Raw genomic sequence first — 19857 nt, 5'->3', positions numbered from 1 at the left:
AAATAACCTGTCTTTCTAAAGAATCAATCATAGAGGCCAAACTTAATTTTCATCTATGATCAAGTAATAGACCTTGCAGATAAAAAATTGGAAAAGATACATCTGTTCTTCCATAAAGTTGATTTTTTAAAAAATTATGTCCCAAATAATATTTTCATCTACAATCTCTGAAGATATGCTACAGGTCCAGCTTCTATTAAAGAAAAAGCCTAGCACACCCAGAAGTTTAATGCCAACTTGAGGCTTGCCATGCATGGGGAAGTTCCTTTCATATTTTTAATAATGACTTAGATCAGGGCTCCTTAAGCTTCTTCTACTAATGACCCTTTTTGCTTGAGAAATTTTTACACAACCCTGGGTATATAGGTTATAAAATAGATATACAACTCAAACATTTATTGATAATAAATAATGATTTGCCACCCCCACATTCATTTATTGGATTGTGACCCACAATTTGAGAAGCTTTGACTTAGATAATAAAATAACATGCTCATAGAATCTGCAAAAAAACTATTGAGACCAGAATCAAATTGAGATTGCTTTGTACAATAAGGAAAAAATAATGATTCATCTAAACTTAGAAGATTATAATTCTATTTGAAGTAATGAGTGGGTCAGGAAATAGAACTACTGCCAAAAGGTTAAAAGAGGCATCAAAATCTCTTCCCTAGTGAGTCTGAATGAAGGAGTCCAGTCTTTTGGGCCAATAGTATCTAACATGTTTCTTTTACATATGAACTATTGTCAGAAGAAAGAGCAAAAGACCTAGATGAAACATGACTTAGTTGAGATCAGGCAGCTCTGTGCATTGTAATTTTCTATATAGCTTCCATTGTTTCTCTGTGTAACTCCCCCATCGGGTATGGTTGGAAAGAGTCTCCTAAATTTGACAAAGTTGCTGATAGTCTGAGGTTTTAAGGGTAGAGGGCCTGATCTGTTTTGTACTTTCCTATAGATTTTAAGAGAAAGTTCATCAAAAGATTGGTGAGGAGAGATCATCAATAACTACATCCTTGGCAACACTTTCTGAATCTAACTCTTTCAGATATACCTTTGTCAGAAACTCCTGTGGTAAAAGGTCACAGACCAGGAAATTTGGAGAGTTGTACCACTAGAACACTTCAGAGATAAATAATCCCCCCCCCAAAAAAAAAAGTCTGATTTAGGGCACATAAAGCTGTCTGTAAGTAATACAGTCCATCATCAAGAACAGAATATCCAGTATATACATCTTTTTTGATCTTGCTAAATAAAACAAGATAAATGTGATTTTTGCATGATAATGGTTATTGATCTAATATGTATTACCTAACCACCTACAATCAACCTATTGAATTAGAGACAGTTCCTCCTCCCAATTACTGTATTAATACCTGCTGCAGTGAGTAGATAAATTAGTGAATGATTGGTAAATTAAATAACCAAACTATCATTCAATTTTCGATGTAGCTGCAAAATAAATCTGAAAAAATGCCAAAAATAAATCACGGCTTAATGTGGATCTTGTGGAAATGAAACCCATTCCTCTTCCTGAGTTGTGAAAAACATGCATTAAGTCAAAAGAATTCTAGTCTTTAAAATTTAGATTTGGAAAAGATGTTGAACAACTGTCTAATTTTACAGATAAGGAGTATGAGGCACACAAAGACTAGCCTGAGCTTGTACCATGAATAAGCGATAGAGCTGATTTTTAAACCCATTTTCTCCGATTTCTGGCCTGGTGCCTTATTATGCCACATTATTATAGTAAGCAATAAAAATGTACTTGGGATAGGGGGGAAAAATAACCAAGTGTAACTAGAGTCTTCCTCATGATTTAAATAACCATAATGTTCAATATAACCAAATAGCATCACAGCAAAGCAATGTAGATGTCCTATAAAATAACTATAATATGACTTTAACCTGTAGCAACCTCTCAATTAGCAGTTCAAGTTTTCAACCACTACTGCCTAAGAAAAACAACTTAAAGATGACAGGATGGCTGCCTTCAAACATTTTAATTACTCTCTTGTGAAAGGAGATTATGCTTACTCAGAGAAGAACCAGGACAAATTGAATGAATTTCACAGGGAAGGAAATTTCAGTTCAATATTTAAAAAGAGCTTACTAACAATGGATGTTGAAAAACAGAATGGAATACCTAGTGGGGTAGTAAGTTCACCATCACCAGAACCATTCAGAGACTTGAATGTCAAAAGTGCTATACAGGAAATTCATATAATCATAAAATCTCATTTGCAAGGATCTTCTAGTTAATTCTCTACCCCTAAAGCATAAGCTTCTTCTATAATATCCCCAAGAAACAGTCATTCAACTTATGCTTGAAGATCTCAATTGATAAATAACATGATCCCTTAATACATCATTGCAATTGTTAAAAAAAAATAGATTAAGCAAAACCTGTATTATTTTGCTTGTTGAGCTAAATAGCATTTCCCTGAAGTCCCTCATAAGTCCAGACTACTACAAATTTATAATTTTAAGGACTACCCCTATCATGCTTACAAATCTCTTGGCCCAGGTCAAAAGGAAATATCTGTCCTGATGCTCAAAGTAAGGATACGTCAGCTACTTATCCAGAGATTGAGAAGTAACTCAGGGAACTGAGAAAATTATTCCCCCTCAAAAAATGCGCATTAAAACTTCCAATAATAGAATCAGAGCCAATAAATGACTGAGCTATGTATGTATATGAAGTACGCATTCCAAAGTGGTTGTATGCAAATTATATTTTTTTTATTGTCCATGTTATTTTTTTATCATTATAGCTTTTTATTTACAAAACATATGCATGGGCAATTTTTCAACATTGACCCTTGCAAAACCTTCTGTTCCAAGTTTTCCCCTTCTCCCCCCAGATGGCAAGTAGTCCATTACATGTTAAATATGTTAAAATATGTTAAATCCAACATATATATATATATATATACATATTTATAGTTATCTTGCACAAGAAAAATCGGATCTAGAAAGAAAGAAAAAATCCTGAGAAAGAAAACAAAAATGCAAGCAAACAACAATAGAAAGTGTGAAAATGCTATGTTGTGGTGCACACTCAGTTCTCAAGGTCCTCTCTCTGGGTGTAGCTGATTCTCTTCATTACTGAACAATTGGGACCAGTTTGAATCATCTCATTGTTGAAAAGAACTACATCCATCAAAATTATTCCTTGTATAGTCTTGTTGTTGCCATATACAATGATCTCCTGATTCTGCTCATTTAACTTAGCATCAGTTCATATAGGTCTTTCCAGGCCTCTCTGAAATCATCTTGCTGGTTGTTTCTTACAGAACAATAATATTCCATAATATTCATATACCACAATTTATTCAGCCATTCTCTAACTGATGGGCATCCACTCAGTTTCTAGTTTCGAGCCACTGCAAAAAGGGCTGCCACAAACATTTTTGCACATGTGGGTCCCTTTCCCTCCTTTAAGATCTCTTTGGGATATAATCCCAGTAGAACACAGCTGGATCAAAAGGTATGCACAGTTTGATAACTTTTTGAGCATAGTTCCAAATTGCTCTTCAGAATGGTTGGATCCGTTCACAGCTCCAGCAACAGGGTATCAGTGTCCCAGTTTTCCCACATCACCTCCAACATCTGTCATTATCTTTTCCTGTCATCTTAGCCAATCTGAGAGGTGTGTAGTGGTATCTCAGAATTGTCTTAATTTGCATTTCTCTGATCAATAGTGATTTGGAGCATCTTTTCATATGACTAGAAATAGTTTCAATTTCTTCATCTGAAAATTGACCGTTCGTACCCTTTGACCATTTATCAATTGTTGAATGGCTTGATTTCTTATAAATTTGAATTTTATATATTCTCTATATATTTTGGAAATGAGGCCTTTATCAGAACCTATGAAAAGAATATTTAAATCTCATTTTTTCGTTGATTTCTCATAATTCTAGAGAAACAGTTCATGAAGAGGGGAAAAAATAACTAATCCCTTTAAGGAATAAGAATCTATACCTTTGAACCCATCATTTCCCATCCCTGGAATTTGCTCCTCTCCAGAATTGCCTGAATTGACCAGAATTAACTTTAAGGTCCTTACCACAACAAAGTTTTGTGTTCAAAAAGAGTGCTGGGTCTACAGTCAGGAAGAGCTGAGTTCAAATCCAGCCTCAGAAAGTTATTTGCTATGTCACTTTGGGGAAAGCCCTTCACCTCTATCTGCATTTACAGTTCCCAACTGTAGAATGGGGATAGGAGTAGCACCTACCTCCCAGGACTATTGTGAGAATCAAATGAGAATACCTGTAAAGGGTTTCACACAATGACTGGTACTTAGTAAACGCTATATAAATGCTATTATTCTGTTGTTGTTGTTGGCTATATAGCTAGTTTGTACATTGCTGTTTGCACGTTGTCTTCCTCACTGGACTTCTTAAGATCAGGGATTTTTGTTTGTTTGTTTTTCTTTGTAGCTCAGACCCTCAAGACAGTTCCTGGTTCATTTCTTAAAAAAACACTTGCCAAAATGACTTGATTTGGCTATGGTAAGGGATTTGAAAATCATGTTATAGGAAAACTAGTGGGTGAAACTGGAAATGCATTGCAAACTTTTTTTTTTTAATAAAGCACTTTATCAACCTTAAAGTATTATATAAATATGAGTTTTTATGTCTATTAAATAGGGTTTTTAACTTTACAGAGCTTTTTTCCTCACAATAATCTTGTGAGAATGCAAGCAGTACAATTCCTACTTTATAGATTAGGAAACTAAGATTCAGAGTCAGCTTGGTTAAGTAGACTTGATAACACTCATATGAATAGCTAATGATGGAATTCTGAAGGGACTCTATCCCATATTTCATGACTACACAGGAAGGAGATGGAAAGAGCAAAGAAGATATATTAATATTTTTCAAGTATCTGAAAGACGGTCATATAGAAAAGAGACAAGACTTGCTTTTCTTTGTCCAAAAGGGCAGAATGAGGAGCAATGTATGAAAGACCAAAAATGGTCAATTTAGGTTTGAAGGAAGGAAAAACTTCCTAAAGGCTAGATTCCTAAAAGTGGAATTAAAGTTAGCAGACTCCACCTACCCCAGATCTTCAAACATGGTCAGACAACCAGTCATTGGAGATAACTGTGGAGGTAAAATTATTCATGTATCAGTTAAACTAGATAATCTCTGTAGTCCCTTCTAACTCTAAAATTCTATGAATATGAAGTCCAGTATTTTCCATCACAATGTGCTTCTCCATGTTTGTTTGGAACATTTCTTCTTTCTGAAACTATTAGGACCTGCTTAATTCAACACAGTTTCTGTTTTTAGCCTCTTAGGACGCTTAGAAAAAATTAGAAGGGAATCTCCCCCTCCTCCCCGCCAATTGGTTTTTGTCTACCATGACTAAGGTGAAAAGATTCTAAAGGAAAGCCATGGTTCCTGATTCAGTCAAGAATGTTCAACCTTGCATATCCTTCTAGAAAATTTATAAATCTTGTAGTCACAAAGAATAAATGGAATATCACTCTTAATATTGTATTAGAGATCTCTGCTTCCCCACTTCTTTATCATGAATAAAGACCTTTCTCCACAGACATCATAAGCCCTTTATTTTTCCCTCTCTAACACATTTACTATAGAATTATGGGAATAATAATCACCGGTAATTATGGTCTATCCTATTATTAAACTAGTTCTGTGATGGCAAGGATCTTGCTTTATCTAGACTTTGACCTCCCTTGGTACTCAATAGAGTTTGTTGCTTATAGTAAACACTTGGTAAATGTGGTAATGAATGACAGAACTAGGACCAGAAGCTAGGAGACTCCTGCATAGCTAGGTGGTACAGTGGATAAAGTATTAGACTTGGAATTAAGAAGACCTCACTTTGAGTTCTCCTTCATATAGTAGCTGTGTGACCTGATCAAATTACTTAATCGCTCCCACTTAGAGTTTTCTCATCTGTAAACTAGAGATAATAATCACAACTATCTCACAAGGAGGCTAAAATGAGGTAACCTATGTACTTTGTAAACTTCTGATTGCCATCTAAATGCAATTTTATTTATTTATTTGTTATTAATATTAATAATCAATAATATTGACATGCTTCTCTCCTCCTTTTTATGCTTCCTATGTTTGATATGTGGGTAAGACCAAAATCTTTAACAGACCAGATTCTCAAGGATATTAATTTTGTTGTCATACAGTCATTCCAACTCTTGAGACCCCATTTGGGGTTTTCTTGGCAAAGATACTAGAGTAGTTTGTCATTTCCTTCTTCAAATCATTTTATACAAACAGGATTAAGTGACTTGCCCAGGTTTACAGAGCTACTACATGTCTGAAGCCAGATTTGAACTTAAGAAGATAATTCTTCTTGACTTCAGGTCTGGAACACTATCTACTGTATCACCTGGATACCTTTGGACATCAATAAATGATGTGAAAATAAAAATAAGTCTAGATATGATATTGTAACCTTGAGGTCAGGAAAGAAAAGAATCTCTGGAATATCCTAAGTAATTCTTCTCTCTTCCCTCTATTGCAGAATAAGGGTTTGCTGTCTCATTTGTTTTTCTTGGAAACAATGAATAAGACTACTGCTGGGAATCTCAGACTAAGGAATGTCAGTTTTTAGGGAAGGGCTTATTTTTTTTAATGTTTGTTTACTGTATTTCAATATAAATGGTTTCTTTAGGAGTGCCATGTATTAAAAGATATAATTTTGAGAAGGGGTCCATAAGCTTCACCAATCTACCAATGGGATCCATGACAAAAAGGTTGAGAAGTTACATACACACACACACACACACACACACACACACTTTTTTTTTTTTTGGTGTTTGTATATGTGTGTTAGAACATAGAAAAACAGATGTTAATGCCAGAATGTCCTCCCCTACCCCTTAACCTTACCCCTATACACATACACACACACCAGAGACTTGCATATAGCCTTTTTTTTTTAATCAGTCAGCAATTAAGTCAGTGCATAATCTACCACGTCTGTCATAGTCTTTGGCGCATTTAAATCATTTCCTCTTTCTACCCACATGAACTTTACTTATGCAAGCTGAATTCTACCTGCTTAGATTTTCCCTAAGAAATAGATTTCTAAGGCACATAAGGAGAAGAGCAAATCTGCACTGACTGTTCCCCAGACTTGGCATTCCATCTCCTACCTTCCTGTCTTAGCCAGGCTGGCAGCCATGCCTGGCATATACTTCTTCCTCACCTCCTCCTCTTGGAATCCTTCATTTCCTTCAAGGTTCAAACCAAGTACCAGATCCCATAGGAAGCCTTCCTAGATATCCCTACTTGCTAATGTTCTCACCCTCAAAATAGCCTGTCTTTGCCTAGAAGTTGTTATTTCCCAGTGGAAAGCAGGATCCCCAAGATCAGGGAAGGTATTTTTGTTTTCTTTGTAACCTTAGCCCATAACCTTGTAATAATAATAATCCTGATAATATTGATAAACATCATTATTATGAATGTAGTGTATTAAGTTTTGCAAAGCACTCTGTGTGTGTTATTTCTTTTGATCCTTACTACAATTCTACAAAGTAGGTGTTACTATCTCCCCTTTACAGATAAGGAAATTGAAGCTTCAAAAAGTTTAAGAGATTTTCCCAGAGTCACACAACTAATCAGTGTCTGAGGTCGTATTTGAACTCAGGTCTTCCTGACTCCAAGTTCAGCATTGAAATATCTAGATGCCTTACACCAAGAATGTGACTTGGTATAATAACGATAGCTAGTTTTCATATAGTATCTTCTAGTTGATAAAGTACTTTACTTATAGTTATAGAAAAACAACACTGCACTTAAGTCAGGAGAACTTTTTTTTTCTAATCCTACATTCATCTTCCTTCAATAAAAATTTATTAAGTACCAACTGTATACAAGGCATTTTGCTGGGTATTTGGAATACAAAGACAAAAAGTTATTGAACCCCTCAGCAAGCTTTCTACTTGTTACTAGTTACCTTAGCTAAGTTAGCTAACCTCCCTTGGTTCTAGTTTTTTTTTCTATAAAAGACAGAAAAAAATGTAAACGTCCTTTCTGGCATTAACATCTTATTTTCTATATTCTAATACACATACACAAACATCAAAAAAAATTGTGTGTGTATGAATTTTCAATCTTCTTTTGTCATGGGTCCCACTGGAGATTAATGAAGCCTATGAACCCCTTCTCAAAATAATATCTTTAAATATATAACATAAAATACATGGAATTCCAAAGAAACCATTTATATTGAAATACAATTAACAAACATTTTTTAAAAACAATTTCAAGGACCCTACACTAAGAAGCTGTGCTCTAAAAACTGACATGACCTAGACCACAGTCTGAAGTCCCTTGTTGCCCTGATATTCTGCATTCTGCTGTTCAAAAAAGAAACTGAAATGAAAATAAGCCACACTGTAATGATAATTAAAGTCAAAGAGGATATCAATCCTTGCTATAATTTCTTGTGGCATTCAAGAGGAAATGACAGTGCTGAAACTTCTAGAATTTAAGAGGTCAGAAAAGCAGTTACTCATCAAGGCTTTCCTGTAAGGATGACCATTTCATACATGTAAAAACTGAAATCAGTTGCTTTGTCCAGCTAGTACCAGCTCTCAAGCACTGTTAGTAAGTCTAAAAGTTGAAGGATTCACTATCAGACACCCCCTCCTCATCCCTAATATTACTGAGTTGAGTTCCAAAAATATTAGAAGGTAAATATTAAAGGTAAACTAAGTTGTATTTGCAAAGGCTTGCAGACGTTACCCACTAGTGACCAACTTCCTCCACCACCACCATTACTTTCTCTATACATATGTTAAAAAGCCTAATAACTTTTTTTAACTATTCAAAATTTGATATACACTCTGCTTCCACCATTCCAAAGTACCTTCACATCAGAAACACCAATAGTTGGACAATCTCCACTTGAAATTATTCCCCCACCCCACATGCAAACATGTGAGAGAACACATACATATGCACATACATAAACTTAAGCAAATTTCAAAATCCTGCAGATGGAAATTCCTTGTGAAATATTCCGAAAGTACTTGTCTATTTAAAATTATTTTCAGAGACAATTATATCTCAAATAGGCCCCTCCTTTTTACAGAAGAGGAACCTTATATTGGCCACTGAAATGGTCCAAAAGGTCCTTTACCTTTTTGTGTGATTGAAAAGTGCCTACGGTTGGCTTCTATTAGTCAAAGTCAGTCGATAAATATTGAGCATCTACTATGTATCAAGCAATGTAACAAATGCTAGATTAACAGTGGCTAGATCGGAAACAGTGCACCTTTGTAGTTAACAGTGTTTCAAACACATTTCTTCTTCACAACCATGCTAGTGAACAATGTCCCCATCCCTGTTTTACAAGTTAAGAAACCTAAGGCTCACAGAGATGAAAACATTCATCGGTAGTCATCTATTTAATTCCATCTAGTTTAACCCCAGTCTTCTGACTTCAAATGCATTCTCTATGAAAACATACCTTAACAACATAAAAGTAAGCAAGTGTTAGGTTCAAATATGAAAGAAAGGAGAAATATCATCAATTTATATCTCCTATTGAACTGTAACTGGTTCACTCAGTGAGGATGTTTTGACAATTCCCTTTGCTCAAACACATATATTGATATGTTCAAACATATATTAAGTACCCTACTATGTGCTCTAAACACTAAGGAAAAGTATGAGGAGAAATAAAACATAATCCCTAACTTCACTAGAGTCAGTCTAGTAGGAAGGAAGACAAAATAAAAATTAAAACAAGATTAGTGTGGAAAGGGGATACAAAGTCCTATAAGATAAGATGAGGGAGTTAGCACTTCCTAGATAGAAATCAAAGGCTTCATGGATGTAATGGCATATGAGGGAAAGGATGTAATGACTTTGGAGATGATGAGATAAGACATATGAGGAATAAGGGACAGTAAAAACAAATGTTCAGAAGTATAAATGTATTATATGGATATCGAAAAACAGTGATACCAAAAGATAGGATATCATCCATCTCTAAATCAATGATCCCATGATGCTAAGATATAAAATGAATTTCAGTTAACTCCTAATTCATTCTTATTTTTAAAAGAAGCTATTCCTCTCTCTCTCTTTTATAAAAGCCCAGTGATTTTTCGATGTATGCAGATAATCTCAGGTCCCTCATAAATGGTCCCATAAACTCACTTTCCTTTATCACCCATAAAAGGTATTAAATAGCAAAATTATCACCAAGAGCCTCATGAGAGAAACCTCTCTATGAAGAGGGAAGCTCATGTTTGGGGAGGTGAGGAAGGGTAATAGAATACAGTACTGTGAAGCTTCTGACCAAGATTTCTGCATATTGAATGCCTAACAGGACCTGCCAAAGTAAAGCACATAAGAAGAAGGATTGCAATATTTTACATCCATGCTGAATCCTCCAGAAATACCAAAAGAATTAAATCTTAATCAAGTATCTGCACACCCACTAGAAACAGCAGGAAGTAGGGGCAAGGGCCCAAGATTTAGAGTCATTGGGATTCATTACAAATTCCACCTATCCCATTTACTGATTATATGACTTCTGGCAACTCAGTTTCACCTTATGGGCTTCAGTTTTTTCATCTTTAAAATAAGTAGATTCCACTAGATCATTTCTAAGAACCCTTTCAACTCTAACATGCTTCTAATCTATGGGAATAAATGTTGATCATTTTATCCTATGAGGGAACTGATGAAAATAAATACGCAAGGTCCACTCTACATGTTCTACCTTTAGCTGATTCAGAAATTAGAAACTTAACTGGGAGTTTTATTCACGGGTATATAATCTACTCCATGAGGCAGGGATATAAGTAATTCTAGGCATGACAAGATGCCTTTTAAAATAAAGGAGAAACAAAAACTAGGAGGTCCTATAATCAGATGTTTGACCCATCAGCATAATAGAAAGAATATTGGACTGGGAGCTAGGAGAGTTGGATTCTAGTCCCCAATCTTTCACTAACTGGCTTCATCAGCTTATGCAAGTCGTTTAACTTCTCTAGTTTTAAATTTCATCCTAAGTAAAAAGTCCAAAGTAGGGAAAAAGATGTGTGTGAGTTTGTGCATATCTGGATCAAACAATCTCTAACATCTCTCCTTACTCTAAAATTCTTACTATCTCCACTTAAACCAAGGGAAGAGTAAATCAAACCACAGCAGATAAGAAGCTCTTTGATGCTTCATGTCAATGACCCAATTCCCACAAAGTGAGATATACACTTACTCAGAAGTATTAGAAATGTATGCTCTGAATTGGGCTCCATAGGTTGACAAGGTGCTAATTTATTAGGTCGAAAAACTCACAGCTAATGATAGGGGATATAACAAGAGAGTCAGAAAGCAGACTACTGCATTTCTTGATTATTTTTCATAACTCATGTTTATATGGTATTTTAATGTTTACAAAAATGCTGTCCTCAAAAGAACCCTATGGCATAGTTGATACAAATATGATAATGCTTATTTCCAGTAGATGAAGAAATTAAGACCCAGAGAGATTAAGTGGCTTTGCCCAAAGTAATCCAGCTAATAAGTAACAGAGCTAAGACTAAAACCCAGGATCACAAGAAGGCAGCATGGAATGGTGGAAAATATACTTAAATTGAAATCAAAATATCTTGGCTCAAGTTCTGGTTCTGTCATTTATTATACCTTTGCAACATTGGACAAAGGCAAGTAAGTGGTTCAGTGGATAAGCACTTGGCTTGGAATCAGGAAGACTCCTCTTCATAAGTTCAAACCTGGTCTTAGATACTTACTAGCCATGTGATACTGGACAAGGCATCTAACCCTGTTTGCTTCAGTTCCTCATCTATAAAATAAGCTGGAAAAGGAAATGGCAAATCAGTGTCTTTGCCAAGAACCCTCCCCCCCCCAAAAAAAATGGTGTCACAAAGAGTGGGAAATGACTGTACAACAACAACATTGGAGAAATCACGTAATTTCTCTATATCTGTTTCCTCATCTGAAAATGAGGGGATTGTACCAAATAACTTCTTAAGTCCCTTCATTTCTAAAATTATAATTATGTGATTAGATCCAGTATTCTGGATATAATTACTCACCAGGCTGTACTCTTCCAGATTTCTCCATCATACGGTTTTGCTAACCTATACACACACACACACACACACACACACACACACACACTTTTCAGTCTCCTTTTATGTACTGCTTTCCACCAATAGAATGTAAGCTCCTTGAAGCTAGGAGTTGTCCTTTACTTTGCTTGTATTTATATTTTCACTGCTTAGCAGTGATGCCTGGCACATACTAAATGCTTTAAAAATACTTGTTGATTGATTAACTCTATATCATGTGACCACATCTCTGTACCAGTCTGAGCCTACCACTGATCTCATTGCCCACGCTTCTGCATGAGTCAGGTCAAGGCTAAGACAGATGTTCACAAACTATTCAGAACTATAAGGAATGTACATTTTCCATCTCTGGGCAAACAAAGAACCAGGATTATAATGGGATAGGAATGTGATCTTGTCACTTTGTGAGAACCTATGGAAGCTGGCAGATTGATGCCTTAGCCACTTACCCCCTCACCTCAGGACCTAAACATGATGCCAGCTCGACAGTCCTCAGTAGTTCAGTGTTGACTGGGTTAGACAAATGTTTTCTCATTTGTTCTAACAGGAAACTAAGATGTGGTTTGACCGGGAGACACCTCACTTGTTAATAGAAGGTCTTTCTCTTCCAAATAACAAATCACTTTCCTTTCCTGTGGCCTGCCGAGCATGTGTCTGCTGTAGCCGAGATTTTTCTCAGGACCACATCCCCATGAGTTATCACCAGTTTCATTAGATTAATGACTACTCAGCCACCAGCAGCATAACAGATGGGACATTTCCTTTTGTATTTGAGTTCAGTAGCAGAGAGAAGAGGCACACCTCTGTTTGAATAGGAAGAAAGAATGAATGTGAAGCTAATAGGTGGAAATCAATGGTTTCTACTGGGTTTTATACAAGCAACAAGGAGCCAGATTTGGTCCTAGCAAAAGAAGCTAAATACCACTGTATTGGCATTTTAAGCTTCTACTTTTAGAACCCAAGAGGCAATGGAAAATAATAGAAAGAACTTCTGACATAGACTGAGAAGCTTTGAGTTCCAATCCTAAGCTAAATGTGTGATTCTGGACAAGTTATTTCACCCCCTCTGAATCTCAATTAAGAGTTCCTCTCAGATCATCCATTTAAGGAGGACACCCAGAGTAATCAATTCCTCATTTTCCACCCTGTAGCACTTTTCTGGACTTATCTTACCCCCATGTCAAGTATTTTCTTTATCCTACCCCTTTGCTTTTTCTGGTCTGCAGTGCTTAGCCAAACACATACTAGGTATTTAATAAATGTGTATTGACTGACTGATATGACCATATTTAGCTGTAAAAAGAACCATTTCTGTGTGTGCATTTGAATACTTTCCCTCAAGGTATACATACATAAATCATAAACCATACATAGATTCATTCTCATATGACTTAATAATTACAAGACATGGATTCATCATTACAGAGGTACAGAGTTGCCTCTGTGTTGTCCCTCACAGCAGATGGTCCTACTGGCCCTATATGACATCCCCCTTAACTTGTTAGGGGATGTAATACCAAAAACAACAGTAAACAACAACTGAAAATGAATTCCATGAATGCATCCTTCCACTGCATTGTTCTTTGACCTATCTGACTGTCAGCATAGAAAGATATATTTTCCAAAAATAAAATGTTTTGCAAATACTCTGGTAATTTAGTGGCAGGTTAGAAAGCATTTAAGATGATGAGGGGACTCAGCTCATGCCATTAAAATAATACTTGAAGGACTTAAGGGTGTTTCTCCCAGAGAAGAGATTTACAGGGAGAACTGATCACTGTATTCAGATATTTCAAAGGATGTCACATGGAATTATTATGAGTGCTTTCTCAACTTCGTATGATAATCACAGTTTGTATCCTTCCTTCCCCTGCACTAGCAGAATATAAGCGCCTTGAGGGTCAGGGTCTATTTTGCCTTTTACCTTTGTGTTTCCAGCACGTAGGACAGTGCTATGTTCACAGTATACACAGCACATGTTTAAAAATACTTGCTGAATTATATAAGAATAAGAATGATAATAAAGTGCATATATCTATAGAACTTTGATATTTATAAAGCACCTTCCTCATAACAATTATCCTGTGATGTAGAAAACCAAGCAACATTAACCCAATTGTATCCCCAGTGAAGAAGCACAAAGGTTGTGATTTGTGTCACACAGTCAAGGAGCAAGCAATCCATGACTCAAAGCCAAGATCTCTGACTGCAAAAGCAGTGCTATTCACCCTCCATAATATGCAGATTCTGTGAAATTAATGTCTTTCCATCTTTTTTGTTCATTTAACTTGGAATAATGTTTTTCACCCCCACAATGGGAGTAAATGAATGTGTTAGGCAAATTCCTACTGCTTTCACATACTGGATCTTGGCAGCACCAGTATCATCAGTCAATCCACAAGTATAAGTAAAGTCAGAATTTTTTTTTGAGAAAATGGAGGGAGAAAATCAGGATTTGAATGGAAGAAATGACAAAGGGATGAAAGTGAAAAACAGTACAGGAATTCTGAAAATGAGCTTTTCAGGGAACTAACAAGGTAGTCATCCAGAGATAGGCAAGCAAGATGATGAATATGGTATAGTTCTTTGAGATTTACAAAGTTTTTTTCCAATTATTATCTCATTTTATCCTCACTATAATACTAAAAGTTTGGCATCATTATTATCACCATTTTACAGGGGAAGAAATTCATATACAGAAAAATCACGTGACTTATTCAAGATGACATAGCTAGTAAGTGTCTGAGATTATGGCCAACTTTGAACTCAGGACTTCCAGACTCCTAGTTAAATATTCTATTAACTAAACCTCCTAGATAGCTCCTCAACTAAGGGACAAGAGGCTAAGCTATATGATTAATGGCTCAAGGAAATGGACATGTTTGATCTAGGGAAGATTTAAGGCTACAATTAATGTATTCAAATAGCTCCAGGACTGTGCTGTGAAATTTCCACTAAAAGCTCTCCTCTGAAATGCCTTGAATTAGGTGTGGAGATAATGATAGATATTTAAAGGTTCTGCAAATGAAACTCAAATTCTTGCTGGTCTTCCACCAAGTTGAAAAGGTTTTAAGTACAAGCCTAGCAATGTATTCTATGCCAATAGCTAAATAGAACCCACTTAGCTAAGTTGAGAGAGGCTTATTACTGGTGATGAATTTACAGACACAATAACCTGAAGAGGAACTAAAGAAATAAAGGGGTCCCGATCTGCATCAGTGGAGGGAATATTCAAACCAGTAAACTTGTAGATCTTTGGAAACACCAAAGTTATCTAGAAGGAGTTGTTTATTCCATGGGGGATCCATAGGGCAGAAGTAGGAGCAAGGTTTTTATCTTTTAGAAGATAAAAAAAAAAACAAACAGTTTGGGTGGAACATAAACTTTCTATTGAACAAAGTTGTGGCAAAAATTTTAATAGACTGCCATGAATTACTGAAAGTATTCAAAAAGAGAGTTTGGGTGATCACAGAATGATTTCTTATCTAGGATATAGTAGAGAGTTCATGAAAAGTGGTTCTCCTGACTGAATCTCTCAACTTTGTCAAAGATCAATTCCTATTTAGCTTAAGCTGTGTATGAGCAAATAAAATTTTTTGCTCAGAGTTATTTTTGCCATGGCCTTCTCAGGATACACATAGTTCTTATGCTCAGAGGATCTATGGTGGGGAAGGTTTTTTTTTTTTTTTAAATTCAGACTTCTCTTGTTCCTAAATGTTTTGTTAACTGATCTTAATAATGCCCTGTAAAGATAAAAAAGTGTTATGATAGGATTCTACTATATGCCTAGGACTGGATCCCAAATAATAGCAATGATTCATATTTACATAGCATTTTGAAGTTTAAAAATATTTTCCTTAGAAGTAGGAAAGCTTAGTAGGAAAGAGAGCTGGATTTGAAAGTTAGCAGTCATAGGTTCAAATCCAGATTCTGCTACTCACATCCCACATGCCCTTTGGTGAATTATTGAATCTTTCATTTCTGAAATTTCTTTAATCTGTAATATGAGAAATGGGTAGTGAATGTACATTGTAACAGATGATCTGTTCAAGTTCTAAACCCATGTCCTGATGGATCATATAAGTAAAAAAAAAAAAAAACCACAATGTAGTAGAAGTTACTAGTCCTAGGTTTGATCCCTGGTTCAATCATCTACTGGCCATGTGAACACTAACAAGTCATAATCTCTATTGGCCTCAGTTCCTTCATCCATGAAGTGGGTATAATATTTGTAACACCCATATCTCAGAGAGTAGATGTAAAGATAATATTAAAAAATCCAAACTCTCTAATTAACTTATCATATAATGTTGTGCATCATTGTTCCTGATAAGCCTCCCCATAAGACTATGAGCTCCCTGAGGGGAGAAACACTATACTATTGTATTTTCCAAGTGCCCAACAAAGTGTTTTGCAAATCTTAGACATTTAATAATATCTAATGAATTCACAAATGAAGAAAAATGTAAAATGTTTTGCAAACTTCCATGTGTCGAATAAATTTAAATTATTATTCAAAAGATGATAATGATAAATGTGATGACTTTTAAAACACAATCAATCAAAAAGCACAAAAATGTAAAACAGTTGCAAAGAGGATACTAAGACAAAAATAAAATAGTCTTTGCCTTGATGGAGCTTAGAGACTGCAAGAGATGAACATATATAACTAAATACAAAACCAATTCAAAATAATGGGAGAATCAGTAGAGCCATGAAGAAAGGAGGCAATAGTTTTGAGTAAGTTTTGACAGCTAGCCAAAACAAACTAAGTATTTTCTCACTCTGATAGACAAGTCAGATTCCCAGAGCTAGACTTACTATATCTTCCTATGAAAATTGTAGGCCTCCCTTTGAGGGACAGTGTGGGTGCTTTATCTTTGGTTCAACCCCCCCCAAGTGTATTTCCTCACAAGATATCACTTAATTCAAGCCAATTCCAATAGACTTAGGATGGAGAGAGCCATCTGCATCCAGAGAGAAGACTATGGGGACTGAATGTGAATCACAACATAGTATTTTCATCTTTGTTATTTTTGTTGACTGTTTTCTTGCTTGTTTTTTTCTCTCATTTTTTTTAAATCTGATTTTTCTTGTATAGCCTGATAAATGTGGAAATATGTTTAGAAGAATGCATATGTTTAACACATATTGGATTACTTACTGACCAGAGAAAGGGGAAGTGGGGAGGAAGGGAAAAATTTGGAACACAGGGTTTTGCAAGGTTTTTTGTTAAAAGACTATCTTTGCATGTATTTTGAAAAATAAAAAGCTATTATTAAAAACAAAAAAGATATCACTTAAGAATCATTTAAAAAAGAATCATCAGCCAGTCTTAAGTAGCTCTTTTTGAAAGGAATATTTACTAAGGTTGTACAGAAAGAACATTTGGAACAAAATGCCCTTCCACAAGTCTGTGATATACTGTCCCACAAGAAAATAACTGTATTTTCCAGAAAAAAAAAAAGTGGATTTAAGCTGTGAGCTCCTGGTTGCTAAAAGTTCCATTTTCCCATTTGTGGGATGCTTCAGAAATTCCTTTTAAGCCTTATGGAATGTCTTTGTTGGCTTTTTGTTTAGTGAGCAATTGGGGTTAAAGTCAACTGACAAGTAAGTGTTCATTGCCTGAGGCCATATTTGAACTCAGATTTTCCTGACTCCAGGCAGGTGCTCTATCCACTGTACCATCTAACTGCCCCTGTTTGGCCTTCATAAAGCTATGAATCCTGTCTAAACTTGGCTCCTCATGATTCAGACACTACTGACAGATGACTTGGGGACACTGATTGGAAGATGAAAAGTCTAATATCATCCTTACCCTTCAAAGATTCAAAAGAGAAGGAAAAGAAACCCAGCTGAGCCCTCTCCTTTCCTAGTGCCAGGAGATTCTTCCTAAATGTCACTGGTATGCTAGAAAGTCATATACTATATTTTGGGGGTGAGGGAGAATAGGGTGAACTTCTCATTCTAGTTCACTCAGTTGGCCTTTACATATGACTCAGAGAATATAACAAAATCCCCACAAAATCATTACAATTCATGGAATGATTTTCAAAGGCTTTTATCACTTAATCTAAGGTCTTTTGAAGGGTTGTTTGAAAATGACCACACATAATTAAGGTATCAGTCAAGTGGGATGAGGTAGTTTAGGCCCCACCCTTATAGAAAGAAATTAGAGACTTTAAGAAGTGGAAGTGAGGAGGGAGTGCATCCAGACATGGAGAAAAGCCCTGTAAATGAAGATGAGATAAAAAACATAATACTATACATGAGAAACACTAAGAAGGCCAATTGACAAAATGAACACATGAAGATAAATAATATATAATAAGGCTGGAAAGGGAGGTCAGATGATGAAAGGATTTAAATGACATAGAAATCTGTATTTGATCTCAGAGGTCACTGAGAGCCACTGGGGTATATTGAGCCACGGAGTGATGCAGATATATCTTAAAGAATATCACTTTGCTAGCTATGTGGAAAATGGACTGGAGAGGGAAGAGAATTAAGGGTCACTATCCTGTACTGTAGATAATGATAAATCAAATTTATTTCTCACTTTAAAGTTTACAATATACTTGATCAAAAACCCTATAAGCTAGGTAGTACAATTATTATCTCTGACAAATAAGAAAAGTGAGAGTCAATGAAATGATTTCACTGAATTCACACAGAGACTGATTCAGGGCAACAATCAGATTTGGATTAAACAAACAGCTAGAATAAATTTTTGAAGCATTTATATACATTATCTTATGTTATCCTCATATCAACCCTAAGGTAAGTAATACAGACCATTACCCTTTAATAAAGGCAGAAACTGAGGCTTAAAGAGGATATTGTCTTTCCCTCAATCACACAGCTAGTCTATCAGAAGTGAGATTCCAACTCAGTCATTTAGCATAGCAAATCCTGCATTCTATCCATTATACCAAACTGCCACTCTCCCCTGTCCCACCTACCCTCATTGACTTTAATTCATGATCTTTCTTGACTAATTTTTTTCAAATTCCATCTGTGATCTTATATAGTAAGATCTCCAGGGAAGGACTCTATTTTATCTCTGCCTAAAATACCATAAGGTCCCCGGTAGTTTTGTGATATGCTATAAATAATGAACAATATTAATAAGATTAGATATTAGTGGGAATGATGTGGTGGAGATAGAGGTAGACTAAATAGGACAAATGGGCTTTGGGAGCACTGATCTCAATTGTATCGATTGTCTCTGAAGCAATTAGCTAGCAGGAAAAGCCTTTCCTGTCACATGGGACTAACCTATGTGCTTAGTGTCTCAAATCCTACAAAATAGCCTTCCTCACTAATATTGGTAAAGGTAGCCTGTGCTAGTTTAAAACCCATTCCTAAAGCCATAGGTGATAAACTTTTGACTACCATACTAATATTTTTTTAATCCAAGTGAGATTTGCAAGATCTAGGCACCCTAAATTTTTGAGAAATAAACCTCAAAAATTCAGAAAAAAGTAGTATTTCTTAAACTACATTATAGAGAGATTAAAGCCCAGGAAGAATGGAAAGCTCACAAAGACAAATTCTGAACAAAGAAAGACAAGAGTAATGAAAAAGAAAAGGGGGGGGGATTTTCTAAAGATAATGATATGAATGCATAGGGCACTCATCCACCAAATTAGATTTTTTTTTCAAACTCACGTACAGAAGATGGAAACAATAGTAGGTAAGAGAAGATCATTCTATAAGCATGGCACAGTCCAGTAAAACTAATG

General features: G+C 35.6%; 1 protein-coding gene across 1 annotated transcript in view; it reads right to left on the bottom strand.

Annotated features, from left to right (window-relative positions):
* HS3ST4 (heparan sulfate-glucosamine 3-sulfotransferase 4) overlaps window positions 1-19857 on the bottom strand; it is a 450001-nt gene that overhangs the window by 318146 nt on the left and 111998 nt on the right. The window lies entirely within an intron of this gene.

This window comes from Sarcophilus harrisii, chromosome 1, assembly GCF_902635505.1.
Source record: "Sarcophilus harrisii chromosome 1, mSarHar1.11, whole genome shotgun sequence".
Classification (NCBI taxonomy): Eukaryota; Metazoa; Chordata; class Mammalia; order Dasyuromorphia; family Dasyuridae; genus Sarcophilus; species Sarcophilus harrisii.
The sequence above is the reverse complement of the archived record's forward strand: the minus strand, read 5'-3'. Positions and strand labels throughout refer to the sequence as shown.